The 26,696-nt window shown below is 42.0% G+C and overlaps 1 long non-coding RNA gene and 1 pseudogene across 1 annotated transcript; one reads left to right on the top strand and one right to left on the bottom strand.

Annotated features, from left to right (window-relative positions):
• The first annotated feature begins 10,235 nt into the window (after nucleotides 1-10,235).
• Nucleotides 10,236-12,635, top strand: LOC102149860 (eukaryotic translation initiation factor 2A pseudogene; annotated as a pseudogene).
• Nucleotides 12,636-22,518: 9,883 nt separating this feature from the next.
• On the bottom strand, nucleotides 22,519-24,844 carry LOC138916974 (uncharacterized). The gene is made up of 2 exons (XR_011424267.1): nucleotides 24,800-24,844; nucleotides 22,519-22,966 (listed from the first exon to the last, which is right to left on the bottom strand). It is a non-coding gene; the product is annotated as an uncharacterized lncRNA (long non-coding RNA).
• Nucleotides 24,845-26,696: the final 1,852 nt, after the last annotated feature.

The following is a 26,696-nucleotide window of genomic DNA, read 5'->3' as shown; positions in this document are numbered from 1 at the left end:
GTACACTGCCTTATTGCAAGTCTCTGCCCTGAATCACTCCAAGCCCATTTCCACTGCCTTTTCCTTAGGATGAGGCCCATCCCAGGATGCTCCTTGGTCCTTTATGCAGATAGTCCCTGAGAGTCCTTTTCAGTCACCTTCCAGATGTGCCAAGGCTGATTCGTGGCAAGAACACAACACAGGCTCCAGAGGAGGACTGGTACCTTAAGACATCAATATTCTAAAATTCTTCAGGAACTGAATTTTACATGTACAAGTTAGATATTTCTATTTGGAAAATGAATCCCATGGAGACGAAGCAGTTTCACTACATTTAAGACACACTTTGGTAGCATTCTCTTGCCTACTAGCACACAACAGGAAAATATCCGCCATGTCGGACTGGCAGGACAGATTCATAAATCCCTTCTCCACACTGAGATACATTTCTGAGTGATTTCTTATTAACTTGGGACTGCTAACAACAAACTCTCTAGGGGGACATTGAGACATAGAAAGGCTAAGCAAGTGTTCTGCGTCAGATGAGGTAGACACATGGCTAATCTTCAACTTGTGTCCTGACCTACCTTGAGTGAATACCTGGACTTGTGAGGCACAGCCTTTTGGGAGGTGGTGCTGCATCAGGAAAAAATAAAATAAAAAATCACCACCACTCTTTGCTTTTCTTCACTAACTGTGGCCTAAGACAAGGGGCCGTTAGAAGGCAACAGGAATGACAAGTACTGGGTGGAAACAATTAACCCAATGTCCTATTAGCCCAGGTGACTCCAGGCCCAGGCACTCCATCTCCATCTATCAAACCATTATGATGGATAAGGAAGGCCTGCTCCCAAAAGACAGATATTTGAGATTCTCTGAGATTCTAGGTCATGACCTCATGTCACCTTTTAAGAAAAACCAGCTTAAGACCAGAAGGCCTTCTTTGAAATTATGTTCCCTACCCAAAGTTCTTTGCCCAAAAGGCTCCTGCTGGGCTGTGACCAGTAAGTTTGTTTAATATGGAGCAGAATCAGATGATGACAGTGTGAGGTTTTAGGTCATTGCCTTAGCTTATAGGGATTATCATCATGCCCAGAGAAGACAGCTATATTCAAACACCCCTAGAGTCAATGTGGTCCACCTCCACTGCTTCCTGCCTCCATGATTTAGCTTTCTGATGTTCTTTCATAGAGGCATAAGTGTGTGTACTTACTCCAAAAGACTGATTGAGAAGCCACAACTTATGTGTTCCTAGATGAAAACTGCCCCAGGATCTCAAAATACTCACAGAGGATCAATAACTCTCTATTTGTTAGCTATGGACCACTCAGGATAAGAAGTCACTCAGAGCGCAACGGAGATGCATAACAGAACATCCAAATTAGAGAAACTGAGACACAGAGAAAAGAAATAAAACTTTACCTGATTAAATCAACAAACTAAGGGAAGAAAAAGATCACTACAAAGTACAGAGATAGTAAACAAAATGGAAGAAATTATTTGCTCTGTATCAGTACTTGAAAACAATGTGAATGGGCTGAATTTCCTTATCCAAATATAAAGACAGATAGGTAAAACTAAAATTGAGAAGTAAACTGTCTAAAAGAAACACACTGAAAACAAATGGTGGAGGACTTCCAATTTCACAATGATGGAGTAAATATACTTACTTCTATTCCTCCTGCTGAGTACAGCCAAAAATCTGGGCATTACGAAACAAATATAAGAAGAGTGAAAAGTAGAGAGGAAAAAAACAGACTGTTGAGGGACCTCAGAGCCAAAGAATAATATAGTGGTGAATTTCCAGGGTTTTATTTTACCTTCACAAATGCCAGACTGGGTACTAGAGAAGACAGCAACCTCGAAATGCCAAGAGGCATAGAAATAAATAGCCCCACAAGAAAATCCTGCTGTCTCTAGCCAAAGGACCAGAATTGGAGCAGCCTCACAAGACAGAAAAGTTTTTGACAATAACCATTCTACTCCAGCCAAACATCACAGAAAAAACTGCTGCTCCACCTTCGTCTCCACCAGTAAAGGTTGAATGGAAAGTCAACACTTCCACTCTCACTAGGGTGTTAAAAAGGCCCCTCTCCCACTCCTCTGTAAGATGGTGGTAAGGTAAACTAAGTGGGGAGCCTGGAATTTCATCTTTGCTGAGAAACAATGAGCTCCTCCCCACTCCCCACTCTCAGTAGACACCATGTCAGACCCTGAACTTTAATGCCCTCCCAGCACTAATGAGGCACCTTTCCCACTCATGGCTAGGATGGTGTCAGAGGAAGCTTGCAAAAACACAAGATTTAATGAATATCCAGAATCTCATAACATAATAGCTAAAATGTCCAGGACTCAATTAAATATACCAAGATCTAGGAAGATCTCAACTTGAATGAGAAAAGACAATCAACAAACACCAACATAAAGATGTCACAGATGTTGGAATAGTCTGACAAGGATTTCATAGCAGCCATGATAAAAATTCTTCAAGGAACAATTATAAAGATGCTTGAAAATATATATATATATGTTTGCCCAAAAGGCTCCCACTGGGCTGTGACCAGCAAGTTCATTTAATATGGAGCAGAATCAGATGATGACAGTGTGAGGTTTTAGGTCATTGCCTTAACTTGTAGGGATTATCATCATGCCCAGAGAGGACAGCTGTGTTCAAACATCCCTAGAGTCAATGTGGGTCCACCTCATTGATGGTGATAGCAACATGGAACTGCCAAGAGGCATAGAAAAAAATAGCCCCCAAGAAAAGCCTGCTTTCTCTAGCCAAAGACCAGAATTGGAGCAGCCTCACAAGACAGAAAAGTTTTTGACAATAACCATTCTACTCCATATACATGTATATATATAGCCTCAGGATAAAAGCACAAAAGAAAAACAAAATGGAAATTTTAAAACTGAAAAATACAAAAACAAAAACAAAGATACAAAAGATGGGCTCAACAGCAGAACGGACAAAACAGAGGAGAGAATAAGTGAACTTGAAGATAAAACACAAATTTCTCAATCTGAACAATAGACAGAAAATACATTGAAAAAAATAAGAAAAGAGACTCAGAGACATGTGAGACTATAACTAGAGACCTAATATTTATGTTAATAGAGTCCCAGAAGGAGAGGAGAAAAGGATTGGAGCTGAAAAAGTATTCAAAGAATAATGGCAGAAAATTTCCCAAATCTGGGGCGGGGCCCATGGCCAAGCAGTTACGCTCGCATGCTCTGCTTCAGCAGCCCAGGGTTTTGCTGGTTCAGATCCTGGGCGCAGACAATGGCACTGCTCATCAGGCCATGATGAGGCCGCGTCCCATATGCCACAACTAGTAGGATCCACAACTAAAAAAAAAAAAAATATATATATATATATATATATATATATATATATACACACATATATACTGGGGGGATTTGGGGAGAAAAAGCAAAAAAAAAAAAGAAGATTGGCAAGTTGTTAGTTCAGGTGACAAACTTTAAGAAAAACAAAAGAAAATTTCCCAAATATGGAAAAATATATAAATTTATATATTCAAGAAGCCAAGCAAGCACCAAACAGAATAAAACCAAAGAAATTCATACCAAGATATATAATAGGCAAGTTTATGAAAACTAAAGATAAAGTCTTAAAAGTAGCTAGAGAGGAAGGATAAGTTAACTGTAGAGGAAAAACAGTTCAAACGAGGACAGATTTTCATCAGAAACCATTAACGCCAGAAGGAAGTGGCACATATATAATATAATACCTAAGCAATTACTGGAAAAGCTGTATATGAGAAGATACACTGAAAAACACTATAGATAAGTCAAAATGGAATTCTAAAAAATGTCAAGTAACTCACAGGAAGAGAATAAAAATAGAACAGACAGTAGAACAATCAGAAAACAAAAAATAAAACAGTAGGCTTAAGTCCTAACATAGCAATAATTATTGTAAATGTAAGTGGTCTAAATGCACCAGTTAAAAACAGATTTTCAGGGTGGATTAAACAAATTGCATGATCTAACTACATACCATCTACAAAACAACTCACTTCAGTTATAATGACACAGGTAGGTTGGAAGTAAAGAACAGAAAAATGTACCATGCATATATTAATCAAAAGCAATCAGGAGTGAGTACATTAATATCAGACAAAGTAGACTTCAGAGAAAGAAAATTATCAGGGGCAGAGAGACACATTATGTAATAATAAAAGAGTCAATCCACCAAGAAGACATAGCAATCCCAAAGTGTACATACCAAGCAACAGAGGTGAAAAATACATGAAGCGAAGGCTGATACAACTGAAAGGAGAAATAGACAAGTCTGCAATTACAGTTGCAGGCTTCAACACCCCTCTCTCAACAATGATGGAACAATTGGACAAAAAACCAGCAGCAATATAGAAGAACTCAACAGCATGATCAATCAACAGGATCTAATTGACATATATAGAACACTCCAGCCCAAAACAGCAGAATACACATTCTTTTCAATAATCTGCAGAACGTTTGCCAAGACAGACCATAGACTGGCCCAGAAAAGGAATTTAACCAACAAATTTAAAAGAATTTAAATTATGCAGAGATTATTCCCTGACTCCAATGGAGTCAAACTAGAATTCAATAAAAGATAACAGAACAATCTCCAAACACTTGGAAATTAAATGAAGATCTAAATAATCCATGAGTCAAACAAAACAAACAACACTCTAGAATAAGTGAGTTCAGCAAGGTCACGGGACAAAAGATCAACACACAAAAATAACCGTTATTTCTGTATGCTAGCAATGAACACATGGAACCCAAAATTACAAATATAATACAATTTACAACAGCTACCCCCAAAATGAAATACTTAGATGTAAATCTAACAAATCATGTATAGGACTCGCATGCTGAAAACTACAAAACCCTAATGAATGAAATAAAAAATGATCTAAATAAATGGCGAGATACACTGTGTTCATGGATTGAAAGGCTCAGTAGAGTAAAGATGTCAGTTCTCCCCAAATAGATAAACAAGGTTAATAAAATTCCTATGAAAATTCCAGCAAGAATTTTTGTAGATATAGGCAAACATATTCAAAAGTTTATATGAAATACAAAGGAACTGGTATAACTAAAACAATTTTGAAAAAGAAGAATCAAGTGGGAGTACTCTACATATGATACAGCTTTATTACTCAAGAATATGCTGTATTTTCAGAGGAATAGACACATAGATCAATGGAACAGGATAAAAAGGCAAAAAACAGGCTCACAAAGTACAGCAAACACATTTTTGACAAAACTGAAAAGCAATTCAGTGGAGGAACGACAGTTTTTGCCACAAATGCCACTGGAGCAATTAGGTATCCATCCACAGGCAAAAAAGTTAACCTCAGCTTAAACCTCACACTTTAAGCAAAATTAACTCAAAATGTATCATAGATTTAATGGGAAATGTAAACTATACAACTTTTAGAAGTTAGTATAGGAAAAAAATAATTGTCTACAGCTCAGTGAAGAATTCTTAGACATGATAGCAAAACCATGAGCCTTAAAAGGAAAAAAATCAATAAACTGGACTTCATCAAAATTAAATCATTTTGCTCTGTGAAAGACCGTTTTAAGAAGATGAAAAGACAAGCTACAGACTTGAAGAAATATTTGCAAACTATGCATCTGACAAAGTCCTCATATCTAGAATTTATAAAGACCTCTCAAAACACAACAGTAATAAAAAAACTAGCATTCCAATTAGAAAATAGGCAAAAGACAAGACAATATATTTCATCAAAGAAGATATATGATGGGCAAACAGGTATATGAAAAGATATTCAACAGCACTAGCCACTAGGGAAATGCAAATCAATACCATAATGAAATATACTGCACACCTATGAGAACAGCTAAAACAAAAAATAGTAACAATACCAAATGGTGGCAAGGACGTGGAGAAATTCTCTCTCATACATTGCTGGTGGAAATGACTATGTAACTATTTTGAAATAAAAAGTTAAAATTGCAAAAATAAATAAGTAAAAATGACAATGATGGCTTGAAAATGAGAGGATTGGGAAAAATGTAGTAAGTAGACTATAAGACAAAATAAACAATGTTAATCAATATTAAATATTAAAATCAATTAAAATGTTAAATTGGGATAATTAATGATATACCAGCAATAATAAAAGATATCCATAAAAATATATAATAGTCATTAACTTTTTCATAAAACAACCCAGGAGTAAAATGAATAAATAAAATAACACTTTATGGAAATACTTTTAAAACCTTTAAAAAGTAGCTCAATCATAGCAGAAGACTTTCATGCATTTCCTTCAGTTCAGGTCTACAAGATTTCAACAACCATAATCAGGGAACTTGATTTCGTGGATACCTGAAAAGGTTTCTGCTCCAGCTCTCCAGAGAAGGTTTTCTTCTCCTAGCCCATGAAATATTTACAAAAGCAAACCATGCAATTATTCATAAAGAAAATCTCAATGAATTTCCAGAAGAAGGGGTTGTACAAGTTGTGTTTACAATCATTACTCAGTAAAATCAATTACAACCAAAAGATGACTAAAATATCCATTTGAAAATTCAAAAATAGTCTCTAAACTATCCCCTGGAATAAAGAGGAAATTACATATGGAAGGTTACCTATAATTCAATGAAAAGGAGACTCTTGCATATCAATATCTACATCCTACAGCGAAAATCATATTCAAGGACAACGTTCAGCTTTGAACATTTTTATAGCTATGAAAGGCCAACTAACATATAATAGAACCAACCACAAAATAACATCCTGCATCCGTATGCGAAGGTCTGGAGGGAGCACACAAATTCTGAGAACTGTCTCTGTGGAAACTGGGGTTGAAACTGATGAGGTGACAGCACCTGTAAGAGAGCATCCATTCAAATCCTGAACCCTGCATTAGTGTGCTGCTGGTTACTCTTCGAGGAGCTTGTGTGTGTGTGTGTGTGTGTGTGTGTGTGTGTGTGTGTGCGTGCGTGCGTGCACACGCACACACGTGCTGTATGTATAAACATGTAATTTTTGTGACATTTTTTCACTCAATGGTAGATTCTGATCATCCTCCCTTCTGCATAGAGATAGACTTAGCTTATCTTGCCTCAATCATCAGGAGAATTAGGGGTTCGCTGCAGGGCCGGGTTGTTGGCTAGTGTGTCCCGGTTCATGGTACACTCCAGAGTCAGCCAAGATTCCCTATGCCCCTGCCTAAGCAATCTCAGAGCCTGCAGGCACATCTTTCTTCTCCTCTGCATGCTGGCTGAGCAAAGGGAAGCTCAGCAGGGCATTAGTGGGGTCCCCAAAATCCTATTCTCTGAGCCTACGTTCTGTATGGCCCCCCAGTACTTCCAGCCCCACCACTCAAGCTGAGTGGTTTTTGGGCTCTTTGGGCCCTTTCTCTTGCAATGCTGAATCCTGGAAATCTGGAAACGGCTGGTTCCAATGCCATTAGCCCCCTGTCTCTCAAAAATTCCTTTATGTCTAGAGATTATTTATAGCACCATTTTCCATCTTCCAAATGCTTTGCAAACTTCTTTCAATTTCTTCATTTCAAAGATAAACACATGGACCTAATTTACCATTTGGGAAACTGGAAAAGGTGCCTTCTGAAAGCAAATGGGAAGATAGAAGAGTTTGTTCAAAGGCCCAGATTCAAGAAAGAGCATGATGTAACCAGAGAATCTCAGGAACTTGGGTAGCAGAGGATAGAGTTGGGAATGTTCATTGAACAAGAATTTACAGAGCACCTTCTGGGTCCCAGGCTTCTGCCAAGTGTCAGGGGATGAAGTGAGAGGGACAGCCCGGTGCCACAAGGTGCAGTACTTTGCATGGTCTGCATGACATTTCTTCTGCAGTGTTAGGGTCTTCTGGAGAACCATATTCAGGTGCCCCTAGTTGAATGACAATCAGTGTCTCTGACTGGAGCCTGCAGCACCACTGAGAGCAGGCGCCATGCTGGTCAGGCTCTGCAGAGTGGGAGGAAGAAGTGCTTGGCCAGAAAAAAGAGCTCAGACAAGCGCACAATTCCAGGAAATCTCAATTTTTAAATAAAGTTATCACACCAGAAATCCAAACAGTGAGCACTTAAGAGCAAGGAGGTGCATAAAATAAGAAAGTGCTGCACTCGGCACTTTTTGGAAGGGTGAGAGTTATGGCCATTGAGCTTTTAGTGCCTGGGAAGGGTTATAAATAGCCAAGGGAAAGGGATTTTCCCACATGCTCTTTCAAACACACACACACACACACACACACAACACACACGCGCACACACACACACATTTTAACACCATCATGTATTTTTCAGATGGTTCCAAAATTTAAAACAAATGAGTTACTGGATAGAGATGTTGAGTGCGCCAAGTTTTCACCAGCAATGCGTTACACCAAAGGAACTAAAAGCATAAACATGTGAAGCAAACCGGGTCTCTGACCCTGAGTGGAAGGGAGCGAGTCCACCCCCAGAACCAGAGCCTTGGAGGACAGGCATGCGAGAGAGGGTTCCCAAGGAGCCTTGCTTCACTCATTGGACAGAGCACCTGGATGCAGGATTATGAATATCAAACTTTCCTAGAGTGCCCACACAGCTCTTTCCATGGGCAGGGCCAAGTGCTTAGCAGAGGGGAGAAGAGGTTCTAGAAAGCCAGGGGAGGGCTGGCCTGGTGGTGCAGCAATTATGTGTGCACATTGCACTTCAGCAGCCCGGGGTTGGCTGTTTTGGATCCCATGTATGGACATGGCACCGCTTGGCAAGCCACGCTGTGGTAGGCGTCCCACATATAAAGTAGAGGAAGACGGGCACGGATGTTAGCTCAGGGACAGTCTCCCTCAGCACAAAGAGGATGATTGGCAGTAGTTAGCTCAGAGCTGAACTTCCTCAAAAAAAAAGAAAGCCAGGGGAATATTCTTTGTTTCTCATCCAGGCTTGTCTTTGGGACCTGAGGGGTGGGAGTCAAATCTGAAGGCACATGTCCTACTTTACAGTCAGTCTTAGGAGAAGCCTTCTCCAAAAGATGCTGAGGATGGCCAGGGTTAGAGACTAAGGCCCTGGAACAGAAGACAAAAGGCAAATCTGGAGGCAGGTCTTGGTGGCTTGTTGAGGCAAATCTCTTCTCTACATCTTCACACCATCTCCATTGCCACTATGGCTTCTCTGATTAACTACTTGACCACTTCCAGGTGGCTCTGGTCCTAGACTCTGAGGCCAGAGCCTGAGACCAGTGGATTCAGAGTTCTCCAACTGCTGTGCCCTTCCTGGTGTGGTCTCCTCTTTTGCACTTCTCCCTGGAGAAAATGCACAAGAACAGGAGACCTAGTCAGGGGGAATACCAGGTCAGGGACTCACTTTCGTTTCAGTCTAAACCACAGACAAGGAAACTCAGAACTTTCTCTCTCGTCCAGGGCCCCCCATCCTCAGGCTCCTTTTTTCCAGTGAAAGAGTCGAGCTGGAAGATATTCGGGATTCCACAATCATGATGTCTTCCACCTACATATGATTCATTCTTGTCCTGGAAGTGATCAAAGGAGACGAGGTTATAAACAATGCTGCTGCATGAACAGGACCAGGAAGAAAGATGGGGAAGTACTATCGTGCTCAGGTTCAGCTACACCATGCTTGGAGGGCATGTGAAGTGGGATTAACATTAGAAATACGCATTTATCAATTCATTCATCTATTTTTCTTCATTCAATAGCTATTGACTGAGCATGTTGGGCACTGAGGGCTAGGGAAGAGACAGAAATTAATTCATATAACAAGCAACTATTGAGTACTTACTGGGTTCCAGGTTCTGTGTTATGGACCGGGATCAGTGGTAAGTCAGACCAACAAGCTTCTTTCCCTCATGGAGACTACATTTTGCTAGGGAAGAGAAAGTGGACAAACAAACACACAACTAAGAAGGATAATGACTGAGAGGGAAGTAATAGGACATTGAGGTAGACATTACCCGGGAGAGGCTACTTTGGAAAGGATGATATTTCCACTAAAATCTGCAAGGTAAAGAGGAAGTAGTCACATAAAAAGCCACAATGAGCATTTCAAGCTTAGAGAAGAGTGCAAAGCTCAGAGGTGGGAAAGGCCATGTGTGTTCACAGCACTGGAGGGAGGCTGGCTGGGGTACTGAGCAAGGCAGAGAGGGGCTTGGCGTGAGGCTGGAGGAAAAGGGAGTAAGAGGCTTCTGGAGCTATTATAGATGTGATGGGCAGTGCTCTAGAGCTGTAAACAGTGAGAGAGTGGGTCAGAGTCATGTCTGCAGGGTTGCTCTGCTGTTGTGTGGTATGTGATTGGAAGAGGGGCAGCATAGAGAACAGCTTGGCGGCCATCGTGGAGACAGGACGAGAAGATGGAGCTTTTACACAGAGGGTGGCAGTACAAGTGGAGACATGTGGAGGAGTGTGAGGCATATTTGGATCCAATCATGGGTTCTTTGTGGAAGGGAAGTGAAAGAAGAGAATCTAGCCAAACTCTTAGGACTTTGAACTGAGCAAATCACGCATGGCAGTGACCCTTCCTGAGCCTGAGATGAGGATACCAGAGGAAGACTCAGGCTGGAAGGTGGGGAAGGAAGGTTAGATGTTATTCCTTGCCCTGAAGGAGCCGAAATGTAAGTCATGGTGACAGGCCTCCTCTGTAGGTGAGCGTGAATTCGATGTGAGCTCTACATGCACAGGGGGTGTTGTGCACTGGTCCACACAGCTTACGTCTTTACTCCCACTCTGTTCATTCAGACCCCCACTAAAGACTGAGTGGTGCTTTCTGCAGCCATCTGTCAATAAAGCAGTGACAGAAAGCACTGGATGGGGCTCCAAGATCCTGCTGCTCAGATATTCATCCTGGACTTATTGGCATGACCAAAGAGAAACTGGAGAAGAAAAGTCTGCACTCCTTGAGGAATTATGTATTTTCAGCAGTGAGAAGAGGACCCAAATACTGACTTCTTCCAAGTTAGATAAGAAGCCCAGCAGCAGTAGAATGATTTACGACAGTATGAGGCATTGAAAATGAATGTAACTGTTTTCCAGGGGAAGATGGGGCCATCCAGCCACCTCTGGCAGATTTGGGCATGGATTCAGAGGTAGCGATGTTTTCAAGGTCCCAGAAGGACCCTCTATAGTGAATGTACCACCATATTTTACATAAAGCACAGGGAACCACAGGAAAATTGCAAAGTCTACACCTTTAGTGAGGGTGACACTTTATTTGCTGAGGCAAGGGAAAAAACAGTAAACATTATCAATGTCACTAACACAGGATTACTACACTCCTTTAACCTCCAAAGGCAGTTTGACTTGAATTATCTCCAAAACAAAACCATGTTCTGGCAACATAGAAGCCTTACACTCCCCCTACACATGTGCCCCTGGGAGACCCAACTTGCAACTCCATGATGTTAAAACTGGGACCTCCTAAAGTCTTTCATCCAGAAACAATGAAAAATTGGTATCCATCCTAGTCAGATGATGAAACTATTTGTGCCTGAAATGCTAACAAGGAAGTTCACTTCTTTAAAAAACAATTTTAATAAAATTGCAAGTAGTTGGCATTTCCAAAATATTAATTCTTGTGTGTTATCACTTAAGCACATGGGGACTGTCTATGTTCCAAGGAGCAAAGGTGCACCTTCGTTTGTTAGGTTCCACCTCTACTCAACTTTAGAGGACCTCACGCAGCTTTAGTCAACAACTGTTCCTCTAAGGTTGATAAGCTTCTGACAATATGGAATGAAAAAGCTACTGCTGTGTTGTCATAGCTACAACAGATTTGAAAAGACAGGAACTTCCTACTACAGTGAGCAATGCCACACCAACAAATGGAGAAAGTTCTGTAATTCGTTCAATTACCAAAACATAGTCCCATTTATAATGTGAGTTAGACTTCTAATTCTACTGAGTTTTATACCGTTTAGAGTTTTATGCCTGTCAAAGCAACGATTTTCAACTTGAAGTGTGGTCCTGTGTTTGAATTTGGAACTGGTGCTCTAATGCAGCTTATTTGGTCCTCGTGGCCATACATTAATGGTAGCTGGATTTAGAAATATAAGGGACAAATGCAATCATGGGATGTTAAAAAATACAAACCTGTTTGTCGACCATTAGCCTCTGATCCTACATATTTTGCTCAATGACCAGAGGGGGAGCACATTTTAACTGCCATGCATGTTTCCAGGCTGGGCACTAATAATGGGTACAGGCCTTATGCCAGCCCTACCCTGGCAACCATTTTTGGATGGACTATTTCCAGCAAAAACAATAGCTTCCCAAGCAGTTACAAGTGAAGCGCCCCCTGAGGAACCTAAGTTTGCAATGGTTGATAGACTCTCAGCTTTAAGAAATAAACCAATCACCAATTCCAAGCTGCCTGAGGAGAAATCACCCCAGAATAAGAAATCACAACCAGGAAATGATAAGCCATTATCAAAAGCAGCCCTTGAAAATCAAAGGAAATATGAGGCTAAGAAAGCTGCAAAGCAGGAAGCAAGAAGTGACAGGAACCAAGATTCGGCACCTATGCCTGCCCCACAGCGCAGATCAGGGAGTCCTGTGTCTCAGTGAGTGTGGAGGCAGAGGAAAAGTTCAAGAAGCTTAAAGAAGACCTGAAAGCAACTGAACCTTGACCGAACAAGCAGCAACTGAAAAACACAGCTAGAAAAGCAACAAGTTGGGAAAAATTTGCAAAGGCATTACCCTTCTCCAAGAGCTAGAAGATTTGGAATTGGTTACTTTAAAGATTCACAGAGAGCAAGTTGTTAGCATAAATCAGTGGAAATAAATCTTCTGTGTTAAACCCTGCAGAGCACCCAGAATGTCACCTGCCCATCAGGTACCCACACTGACTGCTCATCTGTACCTGAACCATTTATCCAGCTGTGGCATATGTGTGAATTAGTTAATAACATCTATTAAGTTGACTTTTCCTATCTTTCAATACGTGTTATACAAAAGAGACATGAATTTCTTAGCTACACTCACCAGACTGAAAGTCAAATACCATTGTTAGGCAGTATTATTTGCCATATAAATGCATAAAGGCATTTTAAATTAAAATAAATAAAAGTAACCCTTTAGATTGGTTAGAAGAAGTAGTGCAAAATAAGCGAGGTGAACATAAGCTTGTTTCTGTAACTTTAGAATGAATATTAGTTTCTTCCTCCTGCTCACTAAGTTGATCAGTATAAATTCAATACAGTAATTTTGCAGAAAACTGAATTGCTTTATAGTCCACTTCCTTCCAGAGTCTTTAAAGTTTTGATTTTTAAACCAAGACTCAGCCTTGTTCTACCCCTCTATCCAGTGAGGCCCCCTAGAGGAGTCTGAATATGTACTTGGGCATCATTTCTCCTCAGAAAAAGGAATTTGGGCGATCTCTTCGGTGGCCTGGAACAGTCAGAGGTGGCGCTGGACACAGAAGCCTGGAGTGCTGAGCCTCTCATTTATTTACGTGGATGTATTTCATGCCTCCCATGAGCCAAGCCTTGTTTAAACGTAGTCAAGATATAATTTTTAAAATTCCACGTGGAGTCTGTAGGAAGGATATTAATAAGATATAGGAAAGTTTTTATCAGGTAATAGAACGTAAAAAAAAATCCAGTTAAAGTAGTACAAAGCGGCAGGTGAGGGACCCAGAGAAACTGCTTTGAGAAACCAGAGGGAGGTGGCTCCATTTAGTTCCTGAGCAGTGACGTCATTTGCAGAGGAAGCCTGGAAGTCTCCTTGCTCCAGCTTGTCCTGAATTCGTGGTGGTCCAGGCTGAGCTGATCGGCAGGAGTAGGTCCTGCGAAGTGTCCAGTGGAGGCTGAAGTCTGCCGGAAAGGCACCATCTACCTAGAGAGTAGTAGGTCTCCCATGGCTTTTGTTTTAGCTTTTATCTTGAATATGAATTTGAGTTGTCTGCACTGTTGCAGGACACAGAGTTTCTCTTTTCAACTTTGTGTAGGTGATCCTGGGTACAATGATGATCCGTGCTCTGCCTTGTTCTGGCGGACTGTGCTGCTTCCCCCTTGGGCGGTAGGAAGCTGTCCTCAAACTTTATAATGTGGAAGGCAGGCTGTGACACGGGGAGCGTGTTCCCGCTGCCCGTGCTCTTTCATGCTGCACTGATGGTGACCAGGGACAATGCACATAGGCATGCTTATGCCACAGGACACCTTCAGGCTCAGGTGATTGGGAATCAAGTGGCTACTTAGGGCGACAGCTGCTTGGAGAGGCAGGAATCACTCCTGAATGGAAAAGGCAACTCTCATGGATGAAATAAGGGTCTAAAGGCAGCATTTCTTGCCATTGCCCAAAGAGACAAGAGAAATAAAGGGCTAAATTTTCTTCCTCTATGTCTTTCCTCAGAATAATCCACTCAAGTGAAAAATGCCACTGGTGTCTCCACACAGAGCCTCTCATGAGGTGAGCCAGGCTCCGCATGGAAAGCAGAGGGAAGCTTCTGTGTGAAGGGAAAGAGGCCTTCCCAGGAGTCCCAGAGAAGTCTTGGATTTCTGCCTTACACTGCTATAGCTCTATGACCCACTTCCTTTCCTTAATTCCATGGCTGGAGAAACTGTAGGAAAAGACTTTACTTCCCTCAGCTCCTGGAAAACCATTTGAAGTCTGGTTCTTATCATTCCTGCAGCTGGGTCCTTTCTCTAGGAGAACCTGATTGAAGAGTGTGACCAAGAAATTTATTCCTAGGGATGGAGCCAGAGATAAAGGAAAGGTCTGGGAGTGCAAGGGAGAATAAGAATCTTCAAAATCAAGCTGAACTTCATAGGTCCCACTGTGCTTGGGTCGGGCAGGGGAGAAGAGAAAAGAACGATATATCGGCCTTTGCTTCTGCCCCACTCCAGCTAAGAAATCACCCAGTTCTCATCCTGTCTGACTCCTCACAGTTCCCAGGATGCTGATGAGGGTATGGGGACCTAGGTAGCATATCTGTCATTCATACTGTCTTAGAATCAGCATCTTATAATCACAGGCCTCCTTGGAATCTGCTCTCTATCCATCCTGTAATAAGAAGCTACCATTTTGCTCACATCAGTATACAGGTTACTAAGTCCTTTCACATTTGTTCACTCAAATCAGTTTACTCAGAGACATCCTGGAGAGGCACAGCATGAGATTCTGAGGATCTAGCAATGAACAAGACAGGGATGGCTCCTGTCCTCAGGGAGCTTGTGGCCTATGGGAAGATAGGTGTGAAAAAAGTTCATAAGTCAATGACAGTGAAGTAATTGTACATTGTGACAAATGTTGGGAAGAAAACCAACAGAACCTGAGGCACAACATGTTAATTAATAATTACCTTAAATGCAAATGGATACAATTCCCCAATTAAAAGGCAGGAGGGGAAATAGAAATGCTTCATTAACCCCTGGATATACCATCTCCTTTGGCGGAGATGAAAATGGCTTGGAACTAGCCATAGGTGCATGGAAGAGATTATATACTGGAGAGTTCCACAGCAGCTTGAGGGGACAGCCAACCAACAACGATGTTAGTGACCTTCAAATGTCAGGATGCGCAGGTCTTTTGCCCTGAATGATTTGGTTGTTCCAGCGAAAGACCCTGCAATCTACCACCTTGGCAGTGGGGGTCTGGAGGTATCTCTAAATCAGTTGTTAGCAGCTCACATAATTCTCCTCTTTTCACCCAATTTTCCTATGTGCCTGATGTCTCCAAATATGGAGCCTCTTTGTTTCAGTTTCTTCAGCAAAAAAAATCTCAAGTCTCCTGTGTGGGTGACAGATGTGTCTACATAGATTATGGCGCCAAGTACAAAATGAAAACATGAGCCCCCTTGTTCAAAAGGCTGGAATAAAAGCTCTAATAGAGATTGTAAAATATAAATGTTTTCCTTTCTTCTGTGATCTGAACTATTCTGAAATCATTTAAGGAAAATGGATTTCATTTTTTATTAACATTAATTATTTCTAAAATCAATAGTTATTTAGAAATAATAACTATTTTTTTTGGCTAAGTACTACTCCCCATATCCCAAGTCTTCCTCAACTCAATTACCAATATTTTTTAGTTTATTTTGCTGTAATAGATTCTCCAGAAATTTCCGATAGAGCTTCTGATTGGTAAATTTTCTGAGTCCTTAAAGGGCTTTAAAAATATTTTTTACCTTATATTTAATTTCCTTGTTTTTGCTTGGAATAGAATTCTAGTTCAACACTTTGAAGATATTGCTCTATTGCTTTCAGAAATCCTCTCTTGCTTTTGAGAAATCTGATTCCAAACTGATGCTCCTGCCTTCATAGAGAATCTACAGTCTCTTTAGTTTTTCCTTGTTAGCCTTTAGAACACTTTTCTTGTCATTGGTTTTCTGAACTGTCACCACCTTGTGTGCATATGGCTTGTCTGTTACATTTGTCATAACTAGCACCCAGTGGACTGTCTCAATTTGAGAGCTCGTCCTCATTCCTGAAAACTGTGTCTTCTGTTTTTTATTTCCTCCCTTCACTTCTCTGTTTTGTTTATGTTTTTCCTTTTGCAAGTTCAATTAGGCAGAATTTGGAAGTCTTTGGGATAAATCCACTCTGTCTCCGTTTGTACGTTCCATTTCTTTGTCTTTGAGGCTTCACGTTGAAATTATTTTTTGTTGCTATCTTCCATCTTACAAATTCAATTTTCAGCTGTGTTAATTCTGTTCTTTAACTCACTTTTTTATTTCATTGATCTTATTTTTTCTGCAGATCTCTAAGGTTTTGTTTTCATTTATATATGAAATACTCTCATCCATTTTTGCAATGTTATATGTTAATTATAACTATACTTATTCTGAAGAATTTCCTGATGCTCTAAATTTTGTTTCCTACAGCAATATCTTCTTCATGTAATTTGTAATTTCAATGTAATTTTAATGTAATTTGACATGTCCCTCTGATGATGCTGATTTTCTTCCAATGTTTAGAAATTCTTGGCTGTGTGGCCATCTTTGCATTTGTCTCCTTGACTGAGGAGTAGATGGATGTATATTTCTGCTGGGGGTTAAGTCTGCCATACACATATGCTTCTACTTATATTTCTATGTATTGAATGAATGGTGTCAGTCTTCTCAGGGAGGCAATCTATCCTGGTATTTAAGCATTTTTAGTATTTTTGGTGGTGGACTAACCAGCAATGGCACTTACTAACTCTCTGAATTTGACTAAATTGTTTGACTTCTCTTAGCCTTAACTTTTAATCAGTAAAATGGGTACAGCACAAGAATAAGGTGAGGATTAAGTGTGACCTTGCAAATCTGTATACTAGTGAGGGCCTGGCACATAGGAAACAACAATACAAAGGTTAACTGCTGTTTTAGTTGGTTCAGATCAGAACCCAGTAATGAAGAAGTTGACACGCAAAAGAATGAATCACTTATGGTAGAATTGGTAATGTGATGATGGGCGAAGTATTTTGATCCAGGAAATTTCCCTGTGCCTTCTTCACTGTCCCCTCATAGAAATCTGCCATGTCTCTTGTCTGCCTGTGTATCATCTCCTGAAAGGTCAGATGGGAGGAGCCCTGAGGAACACCCCACAGCCCCACAGGAGGCCAGGCCTGGGCAGGAGGAGAACTCTACAACCGCTGGGGGTTTGCGGCTTTGCTGAGGATGGGAAGCCACGGCCCCCCTCCGGGTTTCCATCCTCCAGGCCCATCTGTTCTGTGTTTTTATTTTGATTTCCACTGGTGGCTTTTGAGGATAGCTGAGCATCTTCTTTCCTCCCAAGAACTAAGCAAGGCAAACTGTAGCCAAAATCAGCAGCTGTTGGTTTGCTTAATAGGGAAAATATCTCCCAGAGCTGCCAAGGATACATGATAGAGGGGGATCGAAGAAGCTTGAGGTTCTTTTCCCAAGACATAAAGCAAATTTTAGCACAAAAAATCTTCACACTGCTCACTTCTGCTCCCAGATTCTGCATGGGAGACCCCTGACTCGTTTTTCAGGGATGCTGCCCAGCCATTTGTGGCAGCCTGACTCGGTCCATAAATACATCGCAAGTTTTTTCTGCTTGTTTGTGTTCTTCCTACGTGGTCCAAAAGTTCCTTGGAGCTGGATGCCCAGGACATCCTGATAGTAGGAAAAACCCCGCACTGAGCCAGGAGTATGTCCCATTCTAGACTAGCCATCATTCCTGCCTCTCAGGTCTGAAATCAGCCTGTGAGTGCAGACTCGGTGCCGATCTGTGGGTGGTGGGTTTGCCCAGACATGAAGAGGGGACACAGTGCTGAGAAGATGGGCAGGTGACCCTGAATGTCAATTAATGCTACCTGACAGCAGCCACTTCCTCAGTTACAATCCTGGCAGATGAGAAACTGGGGCATGGCAAGTTATTTCCCCTGAGTCCTTCACATTCCAGTCGTGTTCTCTCTCCTCTGTTCTTAGCACCCCGCCTTGGAGGATTTAGTTGAGCCAAACTGCCCCCAGCTGACTGGACTTCCCCCTCCAGCTGAACTGCCAAGTGGCTGACTGACTGTTGGGTGGGAGCAGACTTCCATCTCTCCGATGCTGGACGGAGAGGAAGAGTCCAGCTGAGACCTTGTCTTCTTAAGTGCTTCCAGCCCAACCAGGTGGGACAGAGCAGGTCTGCAAACAGGGGTGACTATGGGTCAGAAAGGAAGAGACAGCCTCTATAAATATCAACAAAAGCCCCTGGAGCTGAAGCCAGAACTGGACATGGCCACTTTTAGACCAGCTTTTATCCAAGACTAGCCTTGCAGTGGATCAAGAACAAGATCCTGAATGAAGGACGAGGAAGGAGCATCAGGCAGAGCCTCACACCAGATCGAGCCAGCCTGACTTGCCTCTGCCTCTCCCAGCTGGACGGGACACAACAGAAATTCTTGCCCGGGCCTGGGCCTCCTTGCACTGCCTTTATTACAGTATCTGCCCAATCCTGGGGCATCCCCTGGCCGTGGTCTCCCTGGGGGCAGGGACCAGGGCATGCAGCCTGCTTCTCAGGGCTGCCTGTCTGTGTCTTTCACACCTAATGGCTTGCTGGATTGAAAAGAGCTAGGAGACATGCTGTAGCATCAACAGCCCTGGACTGGGAGTCGAGAGGACCTCAGCCTCACATTCCAACTTTACACAAGTTCGCCAAACTCTTCAGCATAAAACATCCTCAAAACTCCTGCTCCCACGGTGTCTTCTAACAGAGAATGGCACCAACTTCTGCTCAGTGTCAAAGGCAGAAGCCTGGGCTTCATCTTTCACCACTGCCTCTCCCTCACCCTCTCCATCCAACCAATCGCCACGTCCTGTCTTTTCTACTTCCTCCATATCTCAGGTTTGTTCGCGTCTCTCTACCCCCGCTGCTTCACCTTACTTCAGGCCGACATCATCTTTTGTAGTCTTTTTAAAACACAAATCAGATGATCACACTCCTGTACAAAACATCTTTCAACGTGTTTCCATTGCACTATGGTCGACAATAATCGCTTATTACGACTTCCAAGCCTTTGCACGATCCAGCCATTCCCTGCCTCTCCAGCCCCCCACATGCCTCTCTACTTCACATCTCATGTCCAGACTCTCGAATGCATTTCAGTTCAGTGAACAGAGCAGGTGCCATGGGCCACGGGGCTTTCAGCAATGCCATTACCACTGCCCGTATGATCTCATCAGCAACATCCTTCTCCCAGCCTAACTCCTGCTTATCCCATGGGCTTCACCTCCAGCAATATCTCTTCCAAGAATCCTTCCCTGCCTCTTCCCACCTTGGTTTAGGTGTCTGCCTTCCCAACCTGTATGTCCCCTTTGTTCCTCTTACAGTAATTGCCATACCACATGGAAATTGTCGGTTTTCTTGTCTATGTTTAACACTGGACTGAGAGCCCTCGGATTGCAGAGACAGTGTCTGTCCTCTTCCATGTGGTATTCCCTCATTCCCAGCAGGGCATAGCACAGTGAAGCCAACACTTAGTATTTCTCGAATGAATACGTTCTCCCTCTCTAGATTTGAATTTGCCAAAGGTGTAGGTAAAACTATTCTAGATTAGAGGAGACTGTGGAGATAGGACAACTGAATCCAATGTATGAACCTGGTTTGGAACCTGGACCAGAAAAGGGACATTTATGGAACAATTGGTGTAATCTGTGTAAGGCCTACAGATTAGTGTCATATCAATGCTAATTTCCTGATTTTGATCATCGTACTTGTGTTACATAAAACACTAACATCTGGTAAAGTTGGGCAAAAGGTATATGGGAATTCTTTGTACATTTTTGTGCACTTTTATGTAAGTATAAAATTATATTAAAATGTAAGTTAAAAATGGAAGTGAAAGAAAGGTGTAGATTAATTGGAAAGAATGAGAATAATTTCAGGATTCCCTTGGAACTTGATTTTTTTAGTAAATTCAACACCAGTTTTCCTTTCCTTCTGCTTTTCTCTTTCCTATGAAAGACGGAATCTGCGTGTTAAGGCGTCGGGAAGGACTCTTATTTCCGACGGTGCCCATGAGAAGGCTGTAGGCACTTGCAATGCCGTGGTGTGAGTATCAGCCTCAGAAACCCTGCTCGGCGCCGTCGGACTAGTCTGCCAATTTACTGATACGCTTCCCGTCAGTCAAGAGGGACAAGTGGCAACTCAAGCCCACGGGCCCTAGCGCCCTTCAGCTGGACGGGGCGGGACAAAGGACTCCATTGGATTTGGATAAATATTGGAGCTGCTTCCTGCGGAGCCGTCTTAGCTTTTCACCTTAACCAGACGGACAGCGCCTGAAATGTTCATGGGAATGGGTTTCACAGCTGGGAAGAGCCCCAGGAAAGAGAAAGCCTTGCAGCATGTTTGCAGCCCAGCCTCCGACCCAGAACTTCAGTCTCTGCCTTTCATCCTCAGGCCAACGCTGCTCACCGCTGGCCTTGTCCTCAGGGCGCGGATGGATCTGTCTGATTCGGGGTTGGAGCCGTCCCTTCAGACGGGAGGAGTGCAGTAGAGGCTGCAGGTGAAGCTCCAGGCTTGCTGCATCAACTCGAGTCTTAAAGCTGAACAAACATCCCTCACAGGCAGCAGCGAGGCCCTCCCGTGAGCACAGCTTGGCCCTGCTGCTCTCCTTCCACATTTCCGGAGCCCCGGGAGAGACGCCATCGCCTCTTGTTCCTGCAAATGTAGAGTCACTTGTGCTCAGAGGCAAGAGTCCCGGAGCTCACCACCCGAGCTCCTGGAGAAAGAAGCCTTGGCTCTGGCATTCCGGTGACACGGCAACCGCTCTCCCACGCAACTGCCCCTGGGTTAAGATAGAATGAAATGAAATCTGTCCCCTGGAATTTACGCCTACAGATCAAAGTTCTACCCTGCGGTGTCTATACGGAATCGGCTTGTTTTCTCTACCACACTGTAGTTCTCTAAACATCTGGAGACAGCAGTCTTTCTCCCTCCAGTCCTCTTTTTTATCTTCCAGTAGACAGCGCTTTTGGATTAGACCATTCTTTCACTTCTCTCCATATAGAATGGTTTCTAGATTCCTCAAGATGTAAGTCGCTGTCTCCTATATTCATTTTCAAAGTACTTTCTATAATGCAATGGACACTCAACATACGCAGTTCCAGACAAAGTAGACAGCACAGAGGACAGTGGGGCTATCTCCTCCTCTGATCCACACTCCATTTCTCTATTAATGCAGCCCAGGATTGCCTTTTTAGCAATGTGTGTTGATGTTGGCTCCCACTGAAGCTACAAGACACCTAAACTCCAAAACATTCACTACCTAACATTGGTGCAATTAACTTCTGAATGAAAAATAAATATTTTATGTTAATCACTCCTAATTCTGTCTGCAATTAACACAAATTTAACTCCTTCTCCTGTGCCTCTGAGGGCTTTGGAAGGCACTCCTAAAGCAAAGCACCAGGGTGGACACAGGCACCTCGCCTGAGATGGGAAAACATGCAAGAAGACAAAGCATCAGTCGGGCCCAGCTCACCTGATAAGGCCTCGTGTATTCCTAGTAAATGCACAGGGAAGACCCCAAAGTATTGGAATGTGTAGATGAGGCAATGGGAAGCCAGTCGGTTCCAATGAGGGAATGTGGGGGACTTTGGATACAACGAGCTGCCCTGGATGCGTGAACATTTGGAAGTCAAATGGAAGCCAGCAGGTCTCTGGGTCCGGAGCAGGGGCCTTGGTGACTAGACATCCTTCCCCACCTCCATCTACAGTAGCTAAGACAAAGGCATCACTCTGGCTTAGCCACTTCTAGAAGAAAGAGGAGCAAGGAGATTGAATGTACACCTCACAGAGAATCTGATTTACTGCTCCTGAAACAAATCCTCAACGTTTATCATCTTGATAATCTCCAGACTCCCGGAGGAGCATCAATTCACTTCAATGGAAGACAAGAACATCTTCTCTGCTCTGGAACCGCAAGCTGCAGTCTGCAAGAAGAAACCCCGCTTAGGAAAGCAGACCAAGAAAACGCTTCCTGCAAAGACAAAGAACGCGTTAAATTGGTGCCTCACAAACACATCTCAACTGGGGTTAGTTCTGTTGCAGTGAACTGTCAAAAAGAAAGGCAATGTGTTGGATTTTCTTTCATTACATAAAGGAAGTCAATAAAATGAAGCACTAGGATTTTATTAGCAAATACATCAGCAACAATGAACACAAGGGAACCTTGACCTCATGCAGGATTCCATAGATTTCAGTGTCCATGCAGATGAGTGGGGTCAGCTGTGGCCAAGTGGTTCCATAGTTAAACCATCGTGGATTAGACTGTGGTTAATCTAAGGTTCATTGAAGGCATCTTCTGGGTGGTAATAACAATTGAGAGGTTTTGTGTGTGGCCCATGGTCCCAGGAGGTGTGTAGCCCCTCGGCATGCACAGTATTCATCTCGTGTTTGCCCAAAGGCGTGGTATTTGGCAGATGTTTTACCTCATTTCTGGTTTGAAATTGTGGCAATTTGTTGTTCCGTTTAAGTTGTTCATTTTCTCTCCATTCCATTTTAGGTTTTATTGTTGTTTTCAGCAGTATTCAAAGCATCTTTAAACCATAAATCTCAGTGCCTTAAGATTAATTATTCTTTAATTAACAGGAAAATTCATAGTATACTTAATATAAAACAGATATATATTAATTAAAAATGTGCACCCTTAATAAAAGGTGGAACTTTCAAGCCAAACTATTCTGAGAGGAAAAAAGAACCAGTCAAAATTCAAGAAATGTTGCAAAATTTGAGATGAGAGTAAAACAACAATAACAGCCGGAGGATTTACTCTGTGCCAAGTACTATTCTAAACATTTTATAAATATGAAATCACTTGTTTTTTTCACAATTCTGTGACATGAATTTTAAAGAAGAGAAACCTTAGACACATAATAAATGGCTTTCTTATGGTGGCCCTTCTAGTAGCTTGAAGAGCTGGAATTCAAACCCAGAGCCCACACTCTTAACAACTATACTCTGCTGCTTTCTTGGTATAGTCTATTGAATAGAAATCATAAAATTAGATTGAATAAATAAAACCAAATATATCACTGATTATAATGACTATTACTGGGTTAAATTTCTCTTTTGAAAGACAAAGACTATCACATTATGTCAAACCAAATGTGTTGTTTACTTAATACAAACTCTCTCTCACACACAAACACATATATACATAAGATTAAAACTAAGATAGACAAGAGTATCAAAGTTGTAATACAATCCTGCTTATCTCCTTGTTTCTCACATTTCTAGAGAGGTAAGGAAGTTGTTCCAGCCCCTGGCTTGTTTCCCTTTCCACTCCCTCATGTGCAAGTCTCTATCTGAGAAGGAATTATCTGACCAGAGGAATGCAGAGAAAGTGACTTCTAACGGATTCAGTGACCACATTCACATACTTCACATTAAAAATTCAGCAGAGAGGGCATATTCTGCTTTATCTTGCTGTTTCTAGGACCTGTCTGAGCTTTATCATTGTATCTTGGAGGCCAAGTTGGCACCCTGCTCATTTGTTCCTAGATTTCCAGACTTTAGCTGATTAGGTAACTTGGTCATCTCAGTCTACAGTACCAAGTTTCCTCAATTCAAGGTAGAAGGAAAAGAAAATTCCCTTTTGCCCTTGGGCACAGAATTAGTTTTCCGTAATAAAGCCATTACTGTTCTTGGCACTTATCCAGCTCTATTCCCTGTTGTTTAGGAAACCAGAGAAGATGTATAAGTATTTATCTCTCCCTAATTGTCAAAAACAGGTGGAACTTAAACTTATTTAATAAATTGATAAAATAAAAACACAAAAGGCCAAGGACTTAAATAATAAAATTAGCAATCTTGATTATATAGCTAGAGATATAAAATATAGATAAAGATATTGTTTCACCAAAAACAATATAATGTTTTAAAAATGCATGGAAATTTTATAAAAATCTACTGTGTATTTTATTCCCAATAAAATCTTAATTTGAAAGATTTTTAATCATAATGAGTCCATATGTAAAATAAATCCAGATACTAAGAATAAAGGATAGCCTTTATCCTCCAAAATAAGGTTAACATTTAAAAAGATAAAACAACTTCAAAATAATATTTGTACTAAGAAAGAAATCCAAGGTAAAAATTTAAAGCTATTTAAGAGAGAATGTAATTGAGAATGTTATATATATCAACATCTGTAAGATATGGCCAAAGTAGTACTCTGAGGAACATTTATAGCCTTAAAAATGTATTTCCCTTAAAATTTTTCTGAAAATACTGAAATAAACATTCTATTTCGGTAGCTCTGCAAAGTAAAAAGAAAAAAAAAAGCTGAGGAAGGAATTCATGAAGATAATACAGAAGCTAGTTAAATGAGAATGAAATGTAATAAGAAGATAATAAAATAATTAGTCTTCTCTGAGCTGGAGGTCTCACCTACCTGATGCCTCACATGAAGTCTTCTCTGAATGGAGTTCTGAGACCTACCTCATACATCATAATGCCTGGGTGGCATTACATGTCTTAGTGATGCTGAACTCACCACCTCAGAAGCAGCTTGGCCCATCTTTGCCCAGCTCTCCTCAGAAAGTTCTTTCTCTAAATGATCCATACTTCAGCAGCTCTTATGCTTAGACAAATGGAGAGAGAAGATGTGTATGTGGAAGCAGAAGCTATCTCTCTCCTTGGCAAGAATAGGCCACAGGGTGCCTCAGACTCCAACTCATTACAAGATGACCAGAGGGCAGGTGGCAGGTCCTGAGATCTCCTCAGGGACTTCTGATCAGTGTCTGATCTTCTCCCCTAGCACAGGTTGGTGACAGCCCCCCCAGCTGAGCTATTAACGTGCATATCCCCCTGCCTGCCTCTTCTGGAGAAAGCACCTGTGCTGAGCACTGAGTTCAAGGAGAGCATCTGGCCTCTTCCCCTGAGAGGAGAAGGGAGGAAATATGCAGGAAGGGACGAGGACACAGGCCTGCATCTCCAGAAGACCAGTTCCTCCGAGGAAAGAGAAAACTGGACAAACTTTGATCTTTAAGGAAAAGGAAAACAAAACAAAACAAAATAAAACTTCCTCTATTGGAGTATCCAAAGCTTTTCTTTTATGTGAATTAAAAAAAAAAAAAGGAAGACTCAATAGACCTATTTCCTCCCAAAGGCAGCGAAAACATAACTATAAAGGTTGACTGTTTTATTTTAACAGCTGTGTTGCAAGTTTAAAACTGTATAAGTTACAGAATGTCAGAGGTAAAAAGAATGGTACAGCCAGTCCATGCAATCCTTCATTTGATACCTGAAGCCTGAGTGGGAGAGGAGAAGGTCTGACCCATGGTGACGTCACGAAGGTGAGCAGCAGGCACTGAACACACCGCACCATGTAGAACTGCTTGTACAAACATGGTACCTTCTCCTTTCCAGACAGAGCTGTAGCCTCCCACACGTGTGCAGGCGCAGAGGTCACTGGGTCCATGTGGCAGTCCCCTCCAGGGTCTGTGCTGTGCAAGAGCAATGGCAATTCCTTCATCCTTCCACAGTTCCATGTGCCTGACAGAGCATAGCTCTCTGGCCAGGGGCCAACGAGACCAGAGAAAGCCATCCAGGAAGTGGCCCATCAGCACAACCAGGAAGCAGCCCATTGGCATAAGAACAAGACAAGGTAAGCAGGAAACCGGAGGACCCCCATCCTGACAAGACAGTGTCGGCTCAAACTTGGAGGATCCTCCAGGTACGGGGAGCAGGAGAGCATGATGCCATCCCTGCCAGGGCTCAGGCTCTCTCCCTGCTGCCTGGCTCATGTGTCAGCCTCTTTGTCACTGGTCAAATGATTCTTTTGCAAAGCAAGTAGAACCTTCTGGATGTGGTTGAATGAATTTCCAGTTCCATCATTTGCCAGCCTGGACAACTCACTATTTGAACTTCCATTTCTCATCTCATTAAACAAATGAGATTATTATAAAATAAGAGATTATTTGTTTGTACTTCTTGCTGAATATACTGATTATATAATATGAAATAGATAGTGTTCCTTTGAAATTGCAGTCCATCTTACATGTATGTAAAAAATATCTCAATTAAATGGCTGAGTTAATATTTAAAGATCTGGAAATGCACACACTAAATTGTTAACAGTGGTTCTGGGATTGGGAGGATGGGTCGAAATAAGAGTTTTGCTTCCATAATCAGACCAACAAAGGCCTTCAGTCCCTCCGGAAGAAAAGAGTGCTGGCTGCCATGACCTTAGGGCCTCCAGTGCTGTGATTCTGCGCTTTCTGACTATGACCCTGTAGCCCCACCTGTCCACAGCCTTGCAGACAACACCAAGGGGAGTTCAGGCCTCA

The sequence above is a fragment of the Equus caballus genome, chromosome 1 (genome assembly GCF_041296265.1).
Source record: "Equus caballus isolate H_3958 breed thoroughbred chromosome 1, TB-T2T, whole genome shotgun sequence".
NCBI classification, from domain to species: domain Eukaryota; kingdom Metazoa; phylum Chordata; class Mammalia; order Perissodactyla; family Equidae; genus Equus; species Equus caballus.
Note: the sequence above shows the minus strand (reverse complement) of the source record. Positions and strands in the feature narration are given on the sequence as shown.